General features: G+C 57.3%; 1 protein-coding gene across 2 annotated transcripts in view; it reads right to left on the minus strand.

The window, feature by feature from the left end:
- TFG (trafficking from ER to golgi regulator) overlaps positions 1-8926 on the minus strand; it is a 53070-nt gene extending 44144 nt beyond the window's left edge. For both annotated transcript variants that reach the window (XM_075336551.1, XM_075336550.1), the window contains exon 1: positions 8775-8926. The gene's annotated coding sequence lies outside the window, so the exon portion shown is untranslated. The remainder of the gene's footprint in view (positions 1-8774) is intronic.
- Between the last annotated feature and the right edge of the window lie 238 nt (positions 8927-9164).

Consider the following 9164-nt stretch of genomic DNA (forward strand, 5'->3'; position numbering starts at 1 on the left):
GTGAAGGGAAGGGGGTAGTGACACCAGGAGAGGGCTTCCTGACATGGCTTGAATGTCATGATTTATCGTCATATCTCCGGATTTACCTCACACCTCCCCCCTTGTGAGGGCGCTAGGGGGCAGCACACTCCGGTGTTCCCCCGTGCGCCCGTCCGCGACCTCTCCTTGTCGGGACAGCCCGTCTGCGTTACCGTGGTCACGGCCCCTTTTGTGGCGAATGGTGAAGTTGTATTGCTGGAGCGCAAGGCTCCATCGCAACAATCGCCCATTCGTCCCAGAGACGGTGTGCAACCAGCTGAGGGGATTGTGGTCCGTCTCCACGATGAAGTGGCGCCCGTATAGATAGGGTTGCAGACGCTGCAGGGCCCACACTATGGCCAGGCACTCCTTCTCCATCGTGGAATAGGCAACTTCCCTTGGTAACAGCTTCCTGCTCAGGTACAAGACTGGGTGCTCTTGGCTCGCAGAGTCCACCTGGCTGAGCACCGCACCGAGGCCGAAGTCACTGGCGTCGGTCTGTACTACAAACGGCCGCGTGAAGTCGGCTGCCTGTAGCACGGGCGGGCTGGACAGGGCGTCCTTTAGGGCCCGGAAGGCTGTCTCGCAGTCCATTGTCCAATCGACTGCAGAGGGCAGCTTCTTCTTGGTGAGGTCCGTCAAGGGCTTTGCCAGGCTACTATAGCATGGAACAAACCTCCTATAGTACCCAGCGGTCCCCAAGAAGGACATCACCTGCTTCTTGGTCCTGGGGGTGGGCCAGGATGCGATGGCCTCCACTTTCTCAGGCTCGGGCTTCAGCGTTCCCCCACCTACCCGGTGACCGAGGTACTGGACCTCGCTCATGGCCAGCTGACACTTTCCCGGCTTGACGGTCAAACCTGCCCGGTGGATCCGCCTGAGCACCTGTGCTAGATGCTCTAGGTGGTCCTCCCAGGTGGGACTGAAGACGGCAATGTCATCCAGGTACGCGGCCGCGTACCCTTCAAGTCCCTTGAGCAGGGTGTTGACCATCCGCTGGAAAGTGGCAGGGGCATTCCTCATCCCGAATGGCATCACCGTGGACTCGTACAGTCCAAATGGGGTAATAAAGGCAGAGCGTTCCCTGGCCTTGCGAGTCAGGGGGATCTGCCAATATCCCCGGCTCAGATCCATGATGGTCAGGTACTGAGCCCCGGCCAACTGATCGAGCAGGTCATCGATGCGTGGCATTGGGTACGCATCGGCGACCGTGACAGCATTGAGCCCCCTGTAGTCCACGCAGAACCGAGTGGTTCGGTCCTTCTTAGGGACGAGGACTACAGGCGAGGCCCAAGCGCTGTTGGATGCCTGGATCACCCCCAGCTCCAGCATCTCGTCAATCTCCTGGCGCATGTGTTGCTGCACCTCCAGGGAGACCCGATATGCTGAACGCCGGATCGGGGGATGATCCCCAGTGTCCACGTGATGGACAGCCAAGTCAGTCCTTCCGGGCTGGTTGGTAAACAACCCCCGGAAGGGGTGTAGGGTGGCCCACAGCTGGGACCGTTGGTCCTCCAAGAGCTGGTGGCCAACCTCCACATCCTCAATGGATCCGCCTGCCCTAACCTGGGCTAGCATATCCAAGAGGGTTTCCGCTTCTCCCTCCTCGGGCAGGTTGCACACGGGGAGCGCACATGCCTCCCGCTCATGATGTGCCTTCATCATGTTCACATGGAAGGGCTTCCGCCTTCCACGGGCAGGGTCCAGGGTGACCAGGTACGTTACAGGGTTGAGCTGCTGGTACACGAGGTATGGGCCTTCCCAGGCTGCCTGAAGCTTGTCCTGTGGTACGGGGACCAGTACCCACACCTTTTGACCCACTTGGTAGGTCCTCTCACAAGCGTTCTGGTCGTACCAACGCTTCTGATCAGCCTGGGCTTGAGCCATATTGTCGTGTACCAGTTGCGTCAAGGCCTGCATTTTGTCCCGGAAGCGCATGACATACTCGATAACCGACACTCCAGGGGTGGCCAAATCCCCTTCCCAAGCCTCTTTCACCAGAGCCAGGGGGCCCCGCACACGTCGCCCGTACAGGAGCTCAAACGGTGAGAATCCTGTTGAGGCCTGTGGAACCTCCCGGTAAGCAAATAACAGGTGTGGGAGATACCGCTCCCAGTCACGCCCATGGGAGTCGACCAACATCTTAAGCATCTGCTTTAAGGTGCCATTGAACCGCTCGCACAGGCCATTAGTCTGTGGATGGTACGGGCTGGCCACCAGATGTCGCACCTGGACTTGCTTACAGAGGGCCTCCATCAGCTGGGACATGAATTGGGTCCCCCGGTCAGTGAGCATTTCCTGGGGAAAACCCACTCGGGAGAAAATCTCCAGCAATGCGGTGGCCACCTTGTCAGCCCGAATGGACGACAAGGCCACTGCTTCTGGGTACCGGGTGGCATAGTCCACTACCGTCAGTATGAAGCGTTTCCCGGAGCTGCTGGGGATGGCCAGCGGGCCGACCAGATCCACAGCCACCCTCCTGAAAGGCTCATCGATGATTGGCAGAGATACCAGTGGGGCTTTGGGGCGTGGCCCCGCCTTCCCCACTCTCTGACAGGTTTCACACGAACGGCAGTAGGCAGCCACATCGGCCCCCATTTTTGGCCAGTAGAAATGCTGGTTTAACCTGGCCTTGGTCTTAGCGATCCCTAGGTGTCCGGCCATCGGAATCTCATGTGCGATCCGCAACAACTCCGTCCGGAACGGATAGGGTACCACCAACTGTCGGTCCCTGGGCCACGCCTCCGGTGAACCCTGCTGGACCGTGGCCCGGTACAGCCGTCCTTGGTCCCAGACCACTCGCTCCGGGTCCGAGTCCGAGGGAGGCTGTGCCGCCTGCTCCTTTAGAGCTTTCAGGCTGTCGTCAGCTTCTAACGCTGCCTGAAACCCCTGACCAGATGTGGCCAGAATCGACGAGACTGTCACATCTTCGGTCAGTACCCCGGGACCTGTGTCCTGGCCTCCACCTGACTCGGCTGCCACTTGGTCAGAAGGGGAAGAGCTATCGGACCTCCGGGAGGCCCCTTGGCTTCCAGCACTCCCACTGCGGGTGACAGCGGCCACAGCCGCTGCGACCGTGGGTCGTGCCTGCTCCTCCTCCGTTCCTGACCAAGTCGCCGGTTCAGGCAGACCTACCTGGCTTCCTGACACCCCGGTTGTGGGGGAACCCTGCACCGAGATCTTACCTGGGAGCACTTCCGCTCCTGGACCGGCCCCAATCTCACCTGCCTGTTCCCCCTCTGCAGCAACAGAACCCCGCTGTGAAATCTCTGGGGACCCCACATTTGCTGTGGTAGCCCCCACCCCACACACTGGTCCTCCCCCTGCAGCACCCTGCTCTCTGCTTATCCCTGCAGAGGGCAGCAGATCCCAGCTCGCAGGCTGGTTACTTGTAGAGGCATTGTCACACCTTTCTCTGACCCCCTCCCCTGTCACAGCTGCAGCTGCGTGTGTGTCTATGGTGTCTGTGCAAGCAGAAATATCAGAGTTCACTCCCTCCTCCCTTACATCATTCATAGATAACACATTAACATTGTCCGGAGGCACGTCAGCACTGGCTGAAGGTTCAGCCTTTGGGGCGGGGCCAAACTGGGAGGTTATTTGCCCCAAATCTGTCCCAAGTAGCACGTTTGCAGGGATCCGATCAGTTACCCCCACCTCCCTCACCCCTCGCCCTGCGCCCCAGTCCACATAAATGTCAGCAACAGGCAGCGCCGGGTCAATGCCTCCAATCCCGGAGACAGCGAGGGTTTTTCCAGGGATCAAGTCTTGGGGGGACACCATCTCAGGCCGCACCAGAGTCACCTCCGAGGCGCTGTCTCGCAGTCCTATGGTCACAGACTGGCCGACGGTGACAGGTTGGAAGCTGTCCAGGGACCTACCACCACCCCCACCCACACAATACACCTTGGGCGGCCCTTGGGACGGGGACGGAGCCGGGGCCTTGGGGCGCTGAGGGCACATGGCCTTGAAGTGTCCAGGTAGGTTGCACTGGTGGCACCGTCTTGGTTCTGCCACGGGCCTGGAGAGGGGAGTTGAGGGGGACACCCCCTGCAGTCTAGGGGCAGGTGGGGCAGTCGCAGAATTCATCTTACCCCCTCTCCAGGTGCTGCTGGTGGCCGCTCTCCTGGCCTCAGGGGCCCGGTTGTTGGTGTAGTCATCGGCAAGGGCAGCTGTAGCCGTGGACCCCTTTGGCTTCTGGTCTCGGATGAACTGGCGGAGATCCTCAGGGCAGTTCCACAAGAGTTGCTCCGTGATGAACAAGTCCAGGATCTCCGGTCCGGTGGAAAGCTGCAGGCCTTGGGTCCAGTGGTCGGCAGCTCGGGCAAGTGCCCGCCTGTGGTCAGCCCAGGAGTCCTTTGGTCCCTTCTGTAGGCTCCGGAACTTCTTGCGGTAGGACTCTGGAGTGAGGTTGTACTGTTGGATCAGGGCCCGCTTGATGGTGTCGTAGCCCTGATCTGCCTCAGCAGGTAAGTCCCCAAGGACATCCAGGGCCTTACCCCTTAGACGGGGGGTCAGGTATTTGGCCCACTGGTCCTTGTTCAGATGATGCTGCAAGCAAGTCCGTTCAAAAGCAGTCAAGAAAGAGTCCAAGTCTCCATCCTTCTCCAGCACTGGGAAGTCCTCAACACGGACCTTTGGAAGTTTGGTGTCTGGAAGGTCACGGGTGGCTGATGAGGGCCGGAGCTGAGCTAGCTGCAGCTGGTAGTTACGCTCTGCCTGGCGCTCTTCACGCGCTGCTTGCCGCTCACGCTCGGCCATGAGTTCCTTGTAGCCCTCCCGGTCTCCAGCCTGGCGTAGGGCCATAGCCATTTGAAGAAGGCTATCCGAGCCTCCCAGGCTCGGTGGAATGGCACGTGGTGATCTGCGGCCCGCTGCGGAGCCTGGTGCTTCACTGTCCATTGCAGAGCGGAGGGCTGGCGTCTGGCTCGTTGAGGACCCTTGGGCGAGCTCCTCCTCATCTTGTCCAGCAGTCCCAGGTTGTGCGATGTCCTCTGCAGAGCTGTTTTCTGGCGTCGAGCTCCTGGAGGACTCGTGGACAACCTCCTCATCGTCTCTGGCCTGAGCATCGGCCATTCCTTTGGCTTTGCTCCTGGTGCTCTCAGCCATTCTTGCAGACTTTTGGTCACTGACACAGAACTGACACCTGATGCCTCCACACACCTTACAGTATCTGCACTCTGACACTCTAGTGTTGAGCTAGTCTGAAGACCCCAGCAGCCACAGCTGCTGCAGGCAGTCTTTAGTGTCTGGGAGTATGGGTCTCACACTCACACACACTATTATCTCGATCCCACCGCTATGCCACCAATATGTCACAAACCACCGGGGGGGTCACTCAGAAATCCCCCGCGCTGGCTACCAGTACGTCACAATCGGGGGTAACAAGTGGGGGTCACCCCTCCTTTATACCTCCCGACCGACAGAGCACGTGATGCGCTCTCTAGCGCCCCTCTTATAGTCAGGCCAATTATGGAATTGCCCGACAATAAGCAAGGAGGCCGCTATACTACTTATGCCGATTATTGAAGGGTCCCCGGTGAGAGTAAGGTATATATTCCCCCGACCTCCGCGGGCGGAATATATAAAATCTTCCCGAATCTCACTGGCCTCCCCACAATAATCCTTGGCACAATTCGCTGCCACCAACCGATTTACGGTAACTATTAGCCGAACACACAGACGTGGGATTCAAGATCGAGATAACAGAACAGCCCAAGATTAATTATATAATTTAATCAGCCTAAAGCACACTAGAAACTACAATATATACAATAGGGAATCTACAGAATATACATATGTCAGAGTACAGTTACAGATAAAGCATGGGTTACAAACAGGTATACACAGTTCCAGCAGTTACCTTGTGTGTCTGGCCACAGGGGGGCGCTGTAGACCAGGTTTCTAGGATTCTTCCTCACAGGTCTTTCCCAACCAGGCCCCCGAGCAGAAGAACGCTGGAAAATGGCCGAAGTAGGGTTATCAACCTGGGCAGATCCAGGTCCCCTCCTACCTTAGTGACCTCACAGGGAAGCACTGCCACTCCCCCTGCATGGATCAGAATTATCCAGCCAAGGGGATATTGGCCATAACTTTGCCTGGGAGCGTCGTAGGCGGACGCCAATGCTCTCATTGTGACAGTTATGAATTTAGCTACAGAACGAGGGGACTCATGACCTGTCTGCCAGTTCCCCATTGGCTGATATCACGCCTGGGGCATTTCCCAATGTCCTGCTCCCATAAAAAGGGTGTGCCGGCATCGTCCACATGCGGAGACACCATTTTTATGGTTGCCATATTTATCGGAAATATGGCTTGCGAGATATGAACCATTTTTTACTGGAGTCGTTCTGTCTGGCTATTTCCATAGCCTTGCTAACTAGCTAGCAGCCCCCACTACAGGGTGACGGCAGGGAGTCATCCTGTGTCCATTGTCCTAAAGCCACCTAATTTCCATATCACAGGACATGGCCATGGATTTGTTGCTAAACCAGTTGTGTGAAGGGAAGGGGGTAGTGACACCAGGAGAGGGCTTCCTGACATGGCTTGAATGTCATGATTTATCGTCATATCTCCGGATTTACCTCACAGATGGCTCTTACAGCCCACTTATACTGTACAATTATCGAGATTATTCCCAAGAACGCTTGTCTCATGTTAATCATGCCGTCTACACTGGCTGCTGATCACCCGACAAATGAGAAACACTCCTACATCGGATGAAGTGATTTTCTTATCCTGGCAGGGAATCATCATGTGTAAACAGGAACCGTGCTGGCAAGAACAATGGCAGCCTAGGTGCACTGAGCAGTATGATAACTAGTCAGTGTGCTTGTGGTGCACGGCCTGTGGAAAAAGGGTAAACTCAAGTAGTTGATCGTGTAACTACACGGATCACAGGGTGTAAATGGACCTTAGAAGACTTCTTATGTTGACTATCAAGATCCCAATATCACACATGGTATTGGAATCTGGAGGACACAGGACACACAACTACTCAACACTGAGGTTTCCCATTTATCAGTTCTCAAAAAGTCAGAGTTAACTGGTTTTTGGAGAAATTATGGTTAATGTAAGCTTTTCATCTCCCACTGCAGCTGTAGGCATGGCCCCCTGGTGGCGCCACTGCAGCTGTAGACATGGCCCCCTGGTGGCGCCACTGCAGCTGTAGACATGGCCCCCTGGTGGCGCCACTGCAGCTGTAGACATGGCCCCCTGGTGGCGCCACTGCAGCTGTAGACATGGCCCCCTGGTGGCGCCACTGCAGCTGTAGACATGGCCCCCTGGTGGCGCCACTGCAGCTGTAGACATGGCCCCCTGGTGGCGCCACTGCAGCTGTAGACATGGCCCCCTGGTGGCGCCACTGCAGCTGTAGACATGGCCCCCTGGTGGCGCCACTGCAGCTGTAGACATGGCCCCCTGGTGGCGCCACTGCAGCTGTAGACATGGCCCCCTGGTGGCGTCACTGCAGCTGTAGACATGGCCCCCTGGTGGCGTCACTGCAGCTGTAGACATGGCCCCCTGGTGGCGTCACTGCAGCTGTAGACATGGCCCCCTGGTGACGTCACTGCAGCTGTAGACATGGCCTCCTGGTGACGTCACTGCAGCTGTAGACATGGCCCCCTGGTGACGTCACTGCAGCTGTAGACATGGCCTCCTGGTGACGTCACTGCAGCTGTAGACATGGCCTCCTGGTGACGTCACTGCAGCTGTAGACATGGCCTCCTGGTGACGTCACTGCAGCTGTAGACATGGCCCCCTGGTGACGTCACTGCAGCTGTAGACATGGCCCCCGGGTGACGTCACTGCAGCTGTAGGCATGGCCCCCGGGTGACGTCACTGCAGCTGTAGGCATGGCCCCCTGGTGACATCACTGCAGCTGTAGGCATGGCCCCCTGGTGACATCACTGCAGCTGTAGGCATGGCCCCCTGGTGACATCACTGCAGCTGTAGGCATGGCCCCCTGGTGACATCACTGCAGCTGTAGGCATGGCCCCCTGGTGACATCACTGCAGCTGTAGGCATGGCCCCCTGGTGACATCACTGCAGCTGTAGGCATGGCCCCCTGGTGACATCACTGCAGCTGTAGGCATGGCCCCCTGGTGACATCACTGCAGCTGTAGGCATGGCCCCCTGGTGACGTCACTGTGGTAGTCTGATTGGCCACTCATGTCACGGGCAATATGCAGGTGTTTAGCAGATGCAGTGGGATCTAAGTCTTACATGTTTGGGGTGGTGCATCCATGTAGTGGAAAAAAGCTACCATTCACAGAACGGCCCTGGCTGGGATACCTGTCAGCCGGGCAGACCAAGCACTGGAGTGATGCCAGGCAGGAGCAGGTAGTAGGCATCACCATCCCCCTCACCCACTGATAAAGCGCTGCGGAATATGTTGGCGCTATAGAAATAAAAAAAATATTTCTAATGGAGGTTGCAACTTCTCTACAATAATTGGGAAGGCTAGCCTGGTAACTGGGAAGGCTAGCCTGGTAACTGGGAAGGCTAGCCTGGTAACTGGGAAGGCTAGCCTGGTAACTGGGAAGGCTCGCCTGTCACGATATGGCCACGTCGCACACATCATGAGCTTTCTATGGCAGTGAGTGACGGGTGGTGTGTCATGGAGCTAGGCCTCCTGTGCACACTATGGAAGGAATGCTGGGACATGTAGTTCCGCAGGTTGTCAGGGTCCAGTACACAGGGGCCCGTAGGGAGAGGCCAGCAGCACCCGCCACACCCCAGCACCCGCACACACTCACCTGGCGCAGCTGCTCGCGCTCCTCAGGTGGAAGAAACAGCGGCCGGCGAGAGCGAGGAGGACAATGGCTGGAACTCTCGGACTGCTCCTGCCCTCCGTCCGCCGTCTGTCCGGCAGCGTCACCTTACTGGCACAACCAATCAGAAGCCAGGCTCACCCCACACACATAGGTGACGGGCCCAACACGCATTCTGTACGTGGCACGCTGCGCAGGCGCGCTGGATACAGCTGGCACTTTTTTTTTCACATAACTTTATTTATACTTAAACAAAAGCAGAGACGTTCCTTCTAATGTTCAGTTTCTCAGAGTACAAGCAAATCAACAGCAGCAGACAAGGGTGGACTTCAGCGAGTGACAGGGCCGCATGCCCTGTGTGAGGGCACTAAGACT

Source organism: Anomaloglossus baeobatrachus, chromosome 2 (assembly GCF_048569485.1).
Source record: "Anomaloglossus baeobatrachus isolate aAnoBae1 chromosome 2, aAnoBae1.hap1, whole genome shotgun sequence".
Lineage (NCBI taxonomy): Eukaryota > Metazoa > Chordata > Amphibia > Anura > Aromobatidae > Anomaloglossus > Anomaloglossus baeobatrachus.